Raw genomic sequence first — 12316 nt, forward strand, 5'->3', positions numbered from 1 at the left:
TCTACGGGATTCTCGCCCTTCGAGCTATTGTGCGGTCGACGGCCAAGAGGGTTCCTGGACATCGCTAAAGAGGCGTGGGAGCAACAGCCCACCCCACACAAGAGTATTATAGAGCATATAGAAAAGATGCAGGACCGTATCGAGACAGTCCTACCAATCGTCCGGGAACACATGGAGGCCGCCCAACTGGCACAGAGCCGGGTATACAACCGGAGTGCCCAGGTCCGGACATTTAACCCGGGTGACCGGGTACTGGTGCTAGTCCCCACCATTGACAGTAAGTTTTTGGCACGGTGGCAAGGTCCCTACGAGGTGAAAGAGAAGGTAGGGCCAGTGAATTACAAGATATCCCAGCCAGGCCGGCGGAAGCCAGAACAGGTATATCATGTAAATTTACTGAAATCGTGGAGAGATAGGGAGTGTCTCATTGGGGACGGCCCAAGCACTGTCTTGTCTGCGGGGAAGATCCCAGCTCCACCCGAGGTCCCGGAGGGCACCTCCACGGTAAAAACAGCGGGTGGTCTGTCGACAAAACAAGCTCAGGAAGCCAAAGAGTTGGTGAGTCGAAATAGGGACGTGTTCTCTGAGCTTCCTGGTCGAACTTCGGTAGTCCGACATGACATCGTCACCGAGCCCCACGTCAGGGTACGGTTAAAGCCGTATCGTGTACCGGAGGCCCGGCGACAGGCCATTTCAGAAGAAGTAAGGTCGATGTTGAGGTTAGGGGTGATTGAGGAGTCAAGGAGCGAGTGGGCCAGCCCCATAGTCCTCATCCCAAAACCTGACGGTACTCTACGCTTCTGCAATGACTTTAGAAAGCTCAACGAAGTGTCGAAATTCGATGCCTACCCCATGCCCCGGGTAGACGAGCTCATAGAACGGCTAGGGAAAGCTCGCTATTTCTCGGTCCTCGACCTCACAAAAGGATATTGACAGGTGCCTCTCACGGAGGCGGCAAAGGAGAAGACTGCCTTTGTCACCCCCGAGGGGTTATTTCAGTACCAAGTTTTGCCCTTTGGCCTGCATGGCGCTCCAGCCACCTTCCAGCGATTGATGGACGTCATACTACGGCCCCATCGTCCATATGCTTCGGCATATCTCGATGACATCATCGTGTTTAGCCAGGACTGGGAGAGTCACCTGCCCAAGGTACAGGCCGTAGTCGATTCACTTAGAAAAGCCGGACTGACGGCCAACCAAAAAAAATGTTCGATCGGGTTCGAGGAGGTCCGATACCTGGGATACGTGATTGGGCGGGGAGTTGTCAAACCCCAGGTAGACAAGGTTGAGGCGATCAAGAGCTGGCCCAGACCTCTTACCACCAAGCAAGTACGTTCGTTCCTAGGGATGATAGGATATTACAGGCGCTTTATCCCCAACTTTGCCACAGTAGCGGCCCCATTGACAAGACTTTTAAAGGGGAGGAAGACTGTGATGGTCCGCTGGGATGAGCAGGCGGAAGAGGCGTTCTCCCGTTTGAAGTCGGCTCTGTGTGGGTCCCCGGTTTTGGTGACACCAGACTTCACACGGGAATTTGTCGTTCAGACGGACGCCTCTGGAGTGGGCCTAGGGGCAGTACTCTCTCAGGAAATCGGTGGGGAGGAACACCCTGTTGTCTTCCTGAGTCGCAAACTCACCCCAGCGGAAACCAGGTACAGCGTGATAGAGAGAGAATGCCTGGCCATTAAGTGGGCCCTCGAGTCCCTTAGGTACTATCTGTTAGGGAGAAGGTTCCGTCTGGTGACCGACCATTCCCCTCTTCAGTGGATGAGCCGGGCCAAGGAGGGGAGTGCCCGGGTCACCAGGTGGTTCTTATCCCTCCAGAATTTTAAGTTCAGTGTCGAACACAGGGCAGGCCGCTTACAGGGGAATGCCGATGCCCTGTCCCGGGCACACTGTTGTACGTGTGTCCAACCGTTCAGGATTGAACAGGGTGTGCAACCCTTCAGGATTGAACAAAGGGGGGGGATATGTAGGAGAGTACCTGGGGTGGTGGTAAACGGGAGGTACGTGCCAGCGGGGGTCCTGGCCCCGCTGGAGTAAGAGCCGGAAAAGTGCATTTTGCAGCGGTTACGCTGTTAACAACGGATCCGGGCCGGCTCTTATTGGGAGCAGGCAGATATGCGGGCGGGTGCCTGTCTCCCCACGGTCCAGGCCAGGTTTTGCAGGGAAGGGTTAAAACCTGACCAGCAACAAGGGTGTGGTTCTCAGTGTGGAGCTTCTGTGTTCTCTGGCTGTGAGAGTGAGGAGTGGAGGTGAGCTGGGCTGCGTGCTGAGGCCTGTAAAGGAGTGTGCAGGGACCCGCAGCTGAATCCAGAAGGGATCCATGTCCTGTTGCTAGGAGCCGGACCGATGGACTTACTTCACCAAGGAGAAAAGGTGACATTACTCCTGGCTTTAAATAGACTTTGCTTTATGTGACTGAAACAGGCCTCAAGCAGCCTGCAGCAGGGACTTGCTGTGTTTGAACTGTTATTTTTGCTGTGTGTGACCACCCTCCCTGTGAACTGCACCGTCTTTCACAAATATGCACCGTGTGAATAAACAAAGCATTGTGTTTTACACTAAGACCGGTCTGTGATGCCTCTATACTGCACTCGCTACCACTGCCTACCAGAGCGGATCCCCACACTTTTTAATAAAGTAATATTCTGCATGAGATATGACATATTACTCTATTAAATATCATTGTATTCTTCTTCTTTAAAATATAACTGTAAATATAAACCTTTGATTAGGAAAGCAACAAATATGTATGAACATAGTCCCTGCAGCTGAAATGCTTTCTAATATAGTCGACCTTTATATTTAAATGACCATTTATGAGTTTCAACTGATCCAGAATGAACTCCTTTTATATTTGGAACCTCTCTAGAATACAATATCCCAAATAACAATGACAGTACCTCCATCATCACCATGTAGCTCATGATCGTCATACTCACATATCCTGATTACATGATTCATACAATTGTGTAATGGATAACTACATAATATTTCATTATACCCTTGTATTTCAATACTTTCTTCCATATACCAATAATTATTGACTCAAATTAACTAAATTTGACTATTGTCCTTAGGCCTCTTTCACACGGGCGTCATGGTTTTGGGCCGGATAAGATGCGGGTGCGTCACGGGAAAATGCGCGATTTTTCCACGCGCGTGCAAAACGCATTAAAATCGGCATGTTTGGTACCCAAACCCGAACTTCTTCACAGAAGTTCGGGTTTGGGTTCGGTGTTGTGTAGATTGTATTATTTTCCCTTATAACATGGTTATAAGGGAAAATAATAGCATTCTTAATACAGAATGCTTAGTAAAATAGCGCTGGAGGGGTTAATAAAAAATAAAAATAATTTAACTCACCTTAATCCACTTGTTCGCGCAGCCCGGCTTCTCTTCTTTCTTCAGGACCTGGGTAAAGGACCTTTGATTACGTCACTGCGCTCATCACATGATCGTTTACCATGGTGATGGATCATGTGACGGACCATGTGATGAGTGTAGTGACGTCACCAGAGGTCCTTTTCCTCCTGCACAGCAAAGAAGACAGAAGAGATGCCGGCTGCGCGAACAAGTGGATTAAGGTGAGTTAAATTATTATTATTTTTTTTAACCCCTCCAGCGCTATTGTACTATGCATTCTGTATTCAGAATGCTATTATTTTCCCTTTATAACCATGTTATAAGGGAAAATAATAATGATCGGGTCTCCATCCCGATCGTCTCCTAGCAACCGTGCGTGAAAATCGCACCGCATCCGCACTTGCTTGCGATTTTCACGCAGCCCCATTCATTTCTATGGGGCCTGCATGACGTGAAAAACGCACAAAATAGAGCATGCTGCGATTTTCACGCAACGTACAAGTGATGCGTGAAAATCACTGCTTATCTGCACAGCCCCATAGAAGTGAATGGGTCCGGATTCAGTGCGGGTGCAATGCGTTCATTGTGTGAAAGAGGCCTTAGACTTTAACTCTTGAGACATAAGTCTGCCTCGACCGTCTGTGACCATCACTCCTATATAAACAAAACATGAGCGCTTTACCATAAAGTAGGAATCTTGAAAACCTTACAAATGTTCAGTTTGAGGATAGATAGATATATATCATTCATTTACATTAAGACCAATAGATTACTACCAATATATAACATTTTCCTGTATATAAGGATACAGTTGTGTATGTGTGTGTAATATCAATAATAATTCATCAGTATAAATAAATAAATAAATAAAAAACACTTTTGAAAACCAAAATAAAACAAACGATCTTATAAAAAGTAAATCCCATAAAAATATTACCATGAAACATATGTAAATTAAATAAAATTTTTACCTATGCATCTTTATCATTCTATCTACTGAATCATCAAATATTTATCTTAATATACGGTAACTTATAATGTTATAGAACATTTAACCTGTAACGATAGGATCAAGTGTCTTCTTGGACATATGTGTCACATTACTATTATAAGGCCTCAAAATTATCCTTATTCTTAACACAATTTAGACAAATTTCCTTTATCTAATTTCTAGTATAAATGTTAGATATATAATTGTCAACACAAATAATGAAATATGTAGTATAAGGGTCCATTCACACGTCCGCAATTTGCGGAACAGAATTGCGGACCCATTCATTTCTATGGGGCAGCACGATGTGCTGCCTGGATCCAAAATTGCGGGTCCGCAATTACGTTCCCGAAAAAAATAGAACATGTCCTATTCTTGTCCGCAATTGCGGACAAGAATAGGCATTTTCTATTAAGTGCTGGCGATGTCCGTGTTTTGCGGATCCGTGGATCTGCAAAACACACACGGACGTGTGAATGGACCCTAATCCTACAATATATCTGACAAGTCATTATAAATAATATGAGCATCTTTTAACTAATAATTTATTCATTTCTGACTCATATTTTATGTTCAGTCTTAGAGTAGCATTCTTACATACTCACATAACACAGCAGCTGCTCACATCGCTCTTACATCATCACACGCTCATATAGCCAATTAACTTCAATTAATAAAACAATATAATAGAACCCAGACGTATGTATATTTTGTAATGCGCATTATAAAAGAAATTTCAGTTATAAACCTGAAATACTTCATTTGTGGACCACAAATAAAAAAACTATTTAGTATTTTGCATAAACTTAAAGGGAACCTGTCACCAGTTTTATGGCGTCCTAACTAAGGGCAACATAAATAAGTGACTGATTCTCTTAGCACAATGCTGGGTCACTTTCTTTACATGACCCGGTCAATCTGCCAACATCTTGTATTGAAAAGCTCCAGCTGATAATGATGAGTCCTGAATATTCATGAGCTCCTGACTCTCCCCGCCCACCTGCTGCAGATTGACAGTTATTTTCCATATGAATCAGCAGCAGGTGGGCAGGGGAGTGGCTATAGCTTTAATTAAATATACGCTGGACTCAATGACATCACGCTGGACTCAAATCAGCTCATTAGCATGCGACATGTGGCATCTTTGTGTGTATATTATGAGGTAACCATCTGTCACACCAGTAAGTGAATACATCTAAGGCACTTTTTAGTAGTTAATGATTGTATATAATTAGTTAGATTATAATCAAATATCCACATGACAGGTTCCCTTTAACCCCTTAAGGACACATGAAGTATCGGTACGGCATGTTTAAGGACACATGACATACCGGTACGTCATGTGTTGTTCTGATCACTGCCGTCCGGCCGGCTGTGATCGGAACAAGGTGCCTGCTCAAATCATTGAGCAGGCACCTCGGCTAAATGCGCGATCGCAACAATGTCGGCGATCGCAACAATGTCGGCGATCGCAACAAACCGCAGGTCAATTCAGACCTGCGGTTTGTTGCGCTTTCTGAATCAGAAACTTTAGTATTTCTAAAATACATATGTTTCACCCCCCCGGCACCCCTGAATGATTTTATCCCGGTGGGAGGTGCAGGGGGGGTGTTGCGGGAGGCGGGCGGTGCGGCAGGCGGGATCGCGATCCCCCGCCTGCCTCCCATGAAAAATCGTTGGTGTACAGTGGGTATACCAGGGTGCCAGCACATTGCTGACACCCTGATATAAACGGCTGACATCTGTGATGCGATGTCAGCCGTTTAACCCTTTCCATACCGCAGTCCGTACGGACCGCTGTATGGAAAAGGTTAACAGCTCAGGGAGCTCCCTCCCTCTCCCATCGGGGGGCTGCTGTGCCTTTGAAGCCCCCCGATGGAGAGGGAGAGAGCCCCCAGAGAGCCCCCGTCCTTACCCTTCCCCGTCTGCGAAGTTCTGACCAGTACTGAGCAGACGGGGAAGGTTTCCATGGCAACAGGACGCCGTCTCAGGCATCCTGTTGTCCATGGTGCTGAACAGATCTGTGCTAAAGGCATAGATCTGTTCAGACAAAGTGTAAGTAAAATACAGTACAGTACACTATATATTGTACTGTACTGTACTGTATTATACAGACATCAGACCCACTGAAAAAAAAGTTAAAATCAAAAAACACATTTATCACTGATTAAAAATGAAAAAAATAAAATTCCCTACACATGTTTGGTATCGCCGTGTCCGTAACGACCTGATCTATAAAACAGTCATGTTACTTTACCCGAACGGTGAACGCCATAAAAATAAAAAATAAAAAACTATGATGAAATTGAAATTTTGCCCACCTTACTTCCCAAAAAAGGTAATAAAAGTGATCAAAAAAGTCGCATGTACGCCAAAATTGTAACAATCAAACCGTCATCTCATCCCGCAAAAATCATACCCTACCCAAGATAATCGCCCAAAAACTGAGAAAACTATGGTTTTTAGACTATGGAAACACTAAAACATGATTTTTTTTGTTTCAAAAATGAAATCATTGTGTAAAACTTACATAAATAAAAAAAAAAGGTATACATATTAGGTATCGCCGCGTCCGTATCGACCGGCTCTATAAAAATATCACATGACCGAACCCCTCAGGTGACCACCGTAAAAAATAAAAATAAAAAACGGTGTAAAAAAATCAATTTTTTGTCATCTTACGTCACAAAAAGTGTAATAGCAAGCGATCAAAAAATCATATGCACCCCAAAATTGTGCCAATCAAACCATCATCTCATCCCGCAAAAAATCAGACCCTGCTTAAGATAATCGCCCAAAAACTGAAAAAACTATGGCTCTCAGACTATAGAGACGCTAAAACTTTTTTTTTGTTTTAAAAATGAAATCATTGTGTAAAACTTACATAAATAAAAAAAATTGTATACATATTAGGTATCGCCGTGTCCGTGACAACCTGCTCTATAAAATTACCACATGATCTAACCTGTCAGATGAATGTTGTAAATAACAAAAAAAAATAAACGGTGCCAAAAAAGCTATTTCTTGTTACCTTGCCGCACAAAAAGTGTAATATAGAGCAACCAAAAATCATATGTACCCTAAACTAGTACCAACAAAACTGCCACCCTATCCCGTAGTTTCTAAAATGGGGTCACTTTTTTGGAGTTTCTACTCTAGGGGTGCATCAGGGGGGCTTCAAATGGGACATGGTGTCAAAAAAACAGTCCAGCAAAACCTGCCTTCCAAAAACCATATGGCATTCCTTTCCTTCTGCGCCCTGCCGTGTGCCCGTACAGCAGTTTACGACCACATATGGGGTGTTTCTGTAAACTACAGAATCAGGGCCATAAATAATGAGTTTTGTTTGGCTGTTAACCCTTGCTTTGTAACTGGAAAAAAAATATTAAAATGGAAAATCTGCCAAAAATGTAAAATTTGGAAATTGTATCTCTATTTTCCATTAAATCTTGTGCAACACCTAAAGGGTTAAAAAAGTTTGTAAAATCAGTTTTGAATACCTTGAGGGGTGTAGTTTCTTAGATGGGGTCACTTTTATGGAGTTTCTACTCTAGGGATGCATCAGGGGGACTTCAAATGGGACATGGTGTCAAAAAACCAGTCCAGCAAAATCTGCCTTCCAAAAACCAAACGGCGCAAATTTCACTCTACGCCCCGCTGTGTGGCCGTACAGTAGTTTACGGCCACATATTGGGTGTTTCTGTAAACGGCAGAGTCAGGGCAATAAAGATACAGTCTTGTTTGGCTGTTAACCCTTGCTTTGTTAGTGGAAAAAATGGGTTAAAATGGAAAATTAGGCAAAAAAATTTAAATTCTCAAATTTCATCCCCATTTGCCACTAACTCTTGTGCAACACCTAAAGGGTTAACGATGTTTGTAAAATCAGTTTTGAATACCTTGAGGGGTGTAGTTTCATTTTTGGGTGGTTTCTATTATGTAAGCCTCGCAAAGTGACTTCAGACCTGAACTGGTCCCTAAAAATTGTGTTTTTGTAAATTTCTGAAAAATTTCAAGATTTGCTTCTAAACTTCTAAGCCTTGTAACATCCCCAAAAAATAAAATATCATTCCCAAAATAATTCAAACATGAAGTAGACATATGGGGAATGTAAAGTCATCACAATTTTTGGGGGTATTACTATGTATTACAGAAGTAGAGAAACTGAAACTTTGACATTTGCAAATTTTTCCAAATTTTTGGTAAATTAGGTATTTTTTTATGCAAAAAAAAAATATTTTTTACTTCACTTTAACAGTGTCATGAAGTACAATATGTGACGAAAAAACGATCTCAGAATGGCCTGGATAAGTCAAAGCGTTTTAAAGTTATCAGCACTTAAAGTAACACTGGTCAGATTTTCAAAAAATGGCCTGGTCCTTAAGGTGAAATAAGGCTGTGTCCTTAAGGGGTTAAGAACCTTGAATTTCTAGAATTGTGGTCTTTCTATACCATTAACCTATTCTTTGACCGCACAAATGTCATCGTGTTTTCATATCAATCACAGACCACATGCTTTTCCTCAACATGGCTGCACACAAACTTTTCCAAAAGTAAGTTACATCTTTAATATCTTGCATTTAGTATTATTCTGTTAGTCAAACATTGTTACATAGATTAATAGTTTCAATACTGGACATTCCATGCGATTATGAAACTTATTTAGTACTGTGGAGAAAATTGTTATGGAAGGAAGATTTTGCTCATTTCGGTCAAATGCTGCTTCTTAAGAAAATTTCTACTGGAAAAAATAGAAAAATAGAAAATAATATTCTGCTCAATGTGACTGATTTAGACATATCAAAATCTCTTAATTCATTTAAGAAATCCATTGACTGCTTTTTCTTAAGTTTTTCATCAATAATGACAGGATAATCACATTTAAAACCCACCTGGTTCTGAATGTCTATACCTTTGTCCTCTAGACTGGTTTCTGCCTTAGAAATCTGAGATTTGTCCCTCTGTAGATCCTTCTCTGAAGTCGGTCTATTTATATCTACCTCAGAAATCTGTTCAATGACAATTGGTGTCTATGGATTTGTGTGTGTGACTGATTTTATCATATGATAGGGTCTAAACATTACATGTAATTTTCTGCATTCCTCATAAAGATTATCTTTGCTTCTTTTACATATATATGATATTTTTGTCTTTTTAGGCTGGATTTTGTCTATTGTTACATCTGCCTTTGTATGTGATGGAGACTGCTTCATAGTTTTATTCAAAATGTCCAGAAACTTTGCAGCCTGAAATAATGTTTGTTTCTGTGATGCCAACACTAATATAGAAGGCTCTAAAAATTTTAACTTTCTTACAAACATGTGAAAGTTTGGCATTCTCATTAACCATTTTGTATGTGTGTTCAAACATTTCTTTGCATATTTTCATTAATTGCTTCTCCAATTTTAATTGTAAGCTGGCCTCTTTAATATGCAATGTCTGCTGGTGTATAGACTTGTCATTGTCTAATGACAAAAAGTCACCTTCAGCAGAGATCTGCAATGTCCTCTCTTGTTGTACTGACCCTTCCTCATCTATAAGATTAAGGTCACCTTCAGCAGAGATCATACATATATGTTTCATCTCATCCTGCTGAGTTCTCAAATCCTCATTATTCTTACTTTCCTCTACTTTATTTCTGATTCCACCCACCCAGTAGATGCATCTTTACAGATCAAAGCATCTGTATTTGGAACTTCACTAGTACAATTATCTGTCAATAGTCTGTGAAAGACCTTCACCATAGAGAAAATATTCCTTATTTTCTCTATCTCTTTTCTGACTAAAATATGCTTACAGTAGTCTTCAAGCTTGAATATGTGGTATGGTAGCTCACTGATTGCAATATATATCCAAGTGCAAATATATTGGAGCACTCTATCTGCATAGAAAGCTATTCTGATGTTCTGCCATGCCAACCATTTTCTCCAGTCTCAGGAAACTTATACCAGCTTGCAAAATGTAGCATAAGTGACCCACGCCAGTATTTCGTGCGCATTATGCAAATTGTACATTGCCGATTTTCACAATCAAGAATATAATCTCGAATTTGCGAATATATGATGAATATTCTACAAAATATTCGCGAAATATCTTGAAGTTGAATATTGCCCTTGCTGCTCATCACTAATCTGGTCTTGTCCCCTGGATGATTTCCTCTCCTCTTCTCATAAAGGCGTCTGCAGTACTAGAAGCCTCCAGCTCCTCCAGTTCTCTCCTCTTCTCCTGAATGACCACCAAGGATGGACAGGAAGGAGATCAGCAGAAAAATATTAGACCTCACCTTGGAGATCATCTCCCTGCTGAGTGGAGAGGTAAACTTTTCTAGATTTCTCTCCTCTGTATTGTATTCAGATATCGGGAAGGAGAATCTATCATAGGAAGTGATAGGAAGAGTCCAGGCTCCTGGAGATCAGCGCCCAATATGGTGAGTGATGTGTCATGTAACCAGTGACCAATAGTCATGTTGTAGGAGCCATGAGAAGGTAAGTAGGCACGTTGTACCCAGGACGAGAGGGCCAGAGGAGAGCACATGGCCCTTGAAGGGTTTATTCCCTAAGTGTCTCTCTCCATCCACAGGAGTACACAATAGTGAAGAAGACATCGGGGGACTGTGTGACTCCCATCATCCATCTCCAGGAGTCAGGAGGGCGGAGCAGGACCCCTCCCCCCATCACAGAGCCTCCCCCTCACCCCCTAATACATGAGCAGAAGATCCTAGAACTCACCCACAAGATGATGGAGCTGCTGACTGGAGAGGTGACACTGCTGGGAATGCTGGGAAATTCTCCAGTAAAAGCACTGGAGGGGTCTGGGTGATGACGGTGTCATTGTGTTGTCAGGTTCCTATAAGGTGTCAGGATGTCACTGTCTATTTCTCCATGGAGGAGTGGGAGTATATAGAAGGACACAAGGACCTGTACAAGGAGGCCATGATGGAGGAGCACCAGCCTCTTATATCACAAGGTAAGAGCCGTCATGTGCAGTGTGTACACGTGTGTGCAGTGACATGTAATGGAGGAGCACCAGCCTCTTATATCACAGGGTAAGAGCCGTCATGTGCAGTGTATACACGTGTGTGCAGTGACATGTAATGGAGAAGCACCAGCCTCTTATATCACAAGGTAAGAGCCGTCATGTGCAGTGTATACACGTGTGTGCAGTGACATGTAATGGAGGAGCACCAGCCTCTTATATCACAAGGTAAGAGCCGTCATGTGCAGTGTATACACATGTGTGCAGTGACATGTAATGGAGGAGCACCAGCCTCTTATATCACAAGGTAAGAGCCGTCATGTGCAGTGTGTACACGTGTGTGCAGTGACATGTAATGGAGGAGCACCAGCCTCTTATATCACAAGGTAAGACCCGTCATGTGCAGTGTATACACGTGTGTGCAGTGACATGTAATAGAGGAGCACCAGCCTCTTATATCACAAGGTAAGACCCGTCATGTGCAGTGTATACACGTGTGTGCAGTGACGTGTAATGGAGGAGCACCAGCCTCTTATATCACAATGTTAGACCTGTCATGTGCAGTGTATACACGTGTGTGCACTAAAATGTAATGGAGGAGCACCAGCCTCTTATATCACAAGGTAAGAGCCGTCATGTGCAGTGTATACACGTGTGTGCAGTGACATGTAATGGAGGAGCACCAGCCTCTTATATCACAAGGTAAGAGCCGTCATGTGCAGTGTATACACGTGTGTGCAGTGACATGTAATGGAGGAGCACCACCCTCTTATATCACAAGGTAAGAGCCATCATGTGCAGTGTGTGCAGTGACATGTAATGGAGGAGCACCAGCCTCTTATATCACAAGGTAAGAGCCGTCATGTGCAGTGTATACACGTGTGTGCAGTGACATGTAATGGAGGAGCACCAGCCTGTTATATCACAAGGTAAGAGCCGTCATGTGCAGTGTATACACGTGTGTGCAGTGACCTGTAATGGAGG

Source organism: Bufo bufo, chromosome 2, assembly GCF_905171765.1.
Source record: "Bufo bufo chromosome 2, aBufBuf1.1, whole genome shotgun sequence".
Lineage (NCBI taxonomy): Eukaryota > Metazoa > Chordata > Amphibia > Anura > Bufonidae > Bufo > Bufo bufo.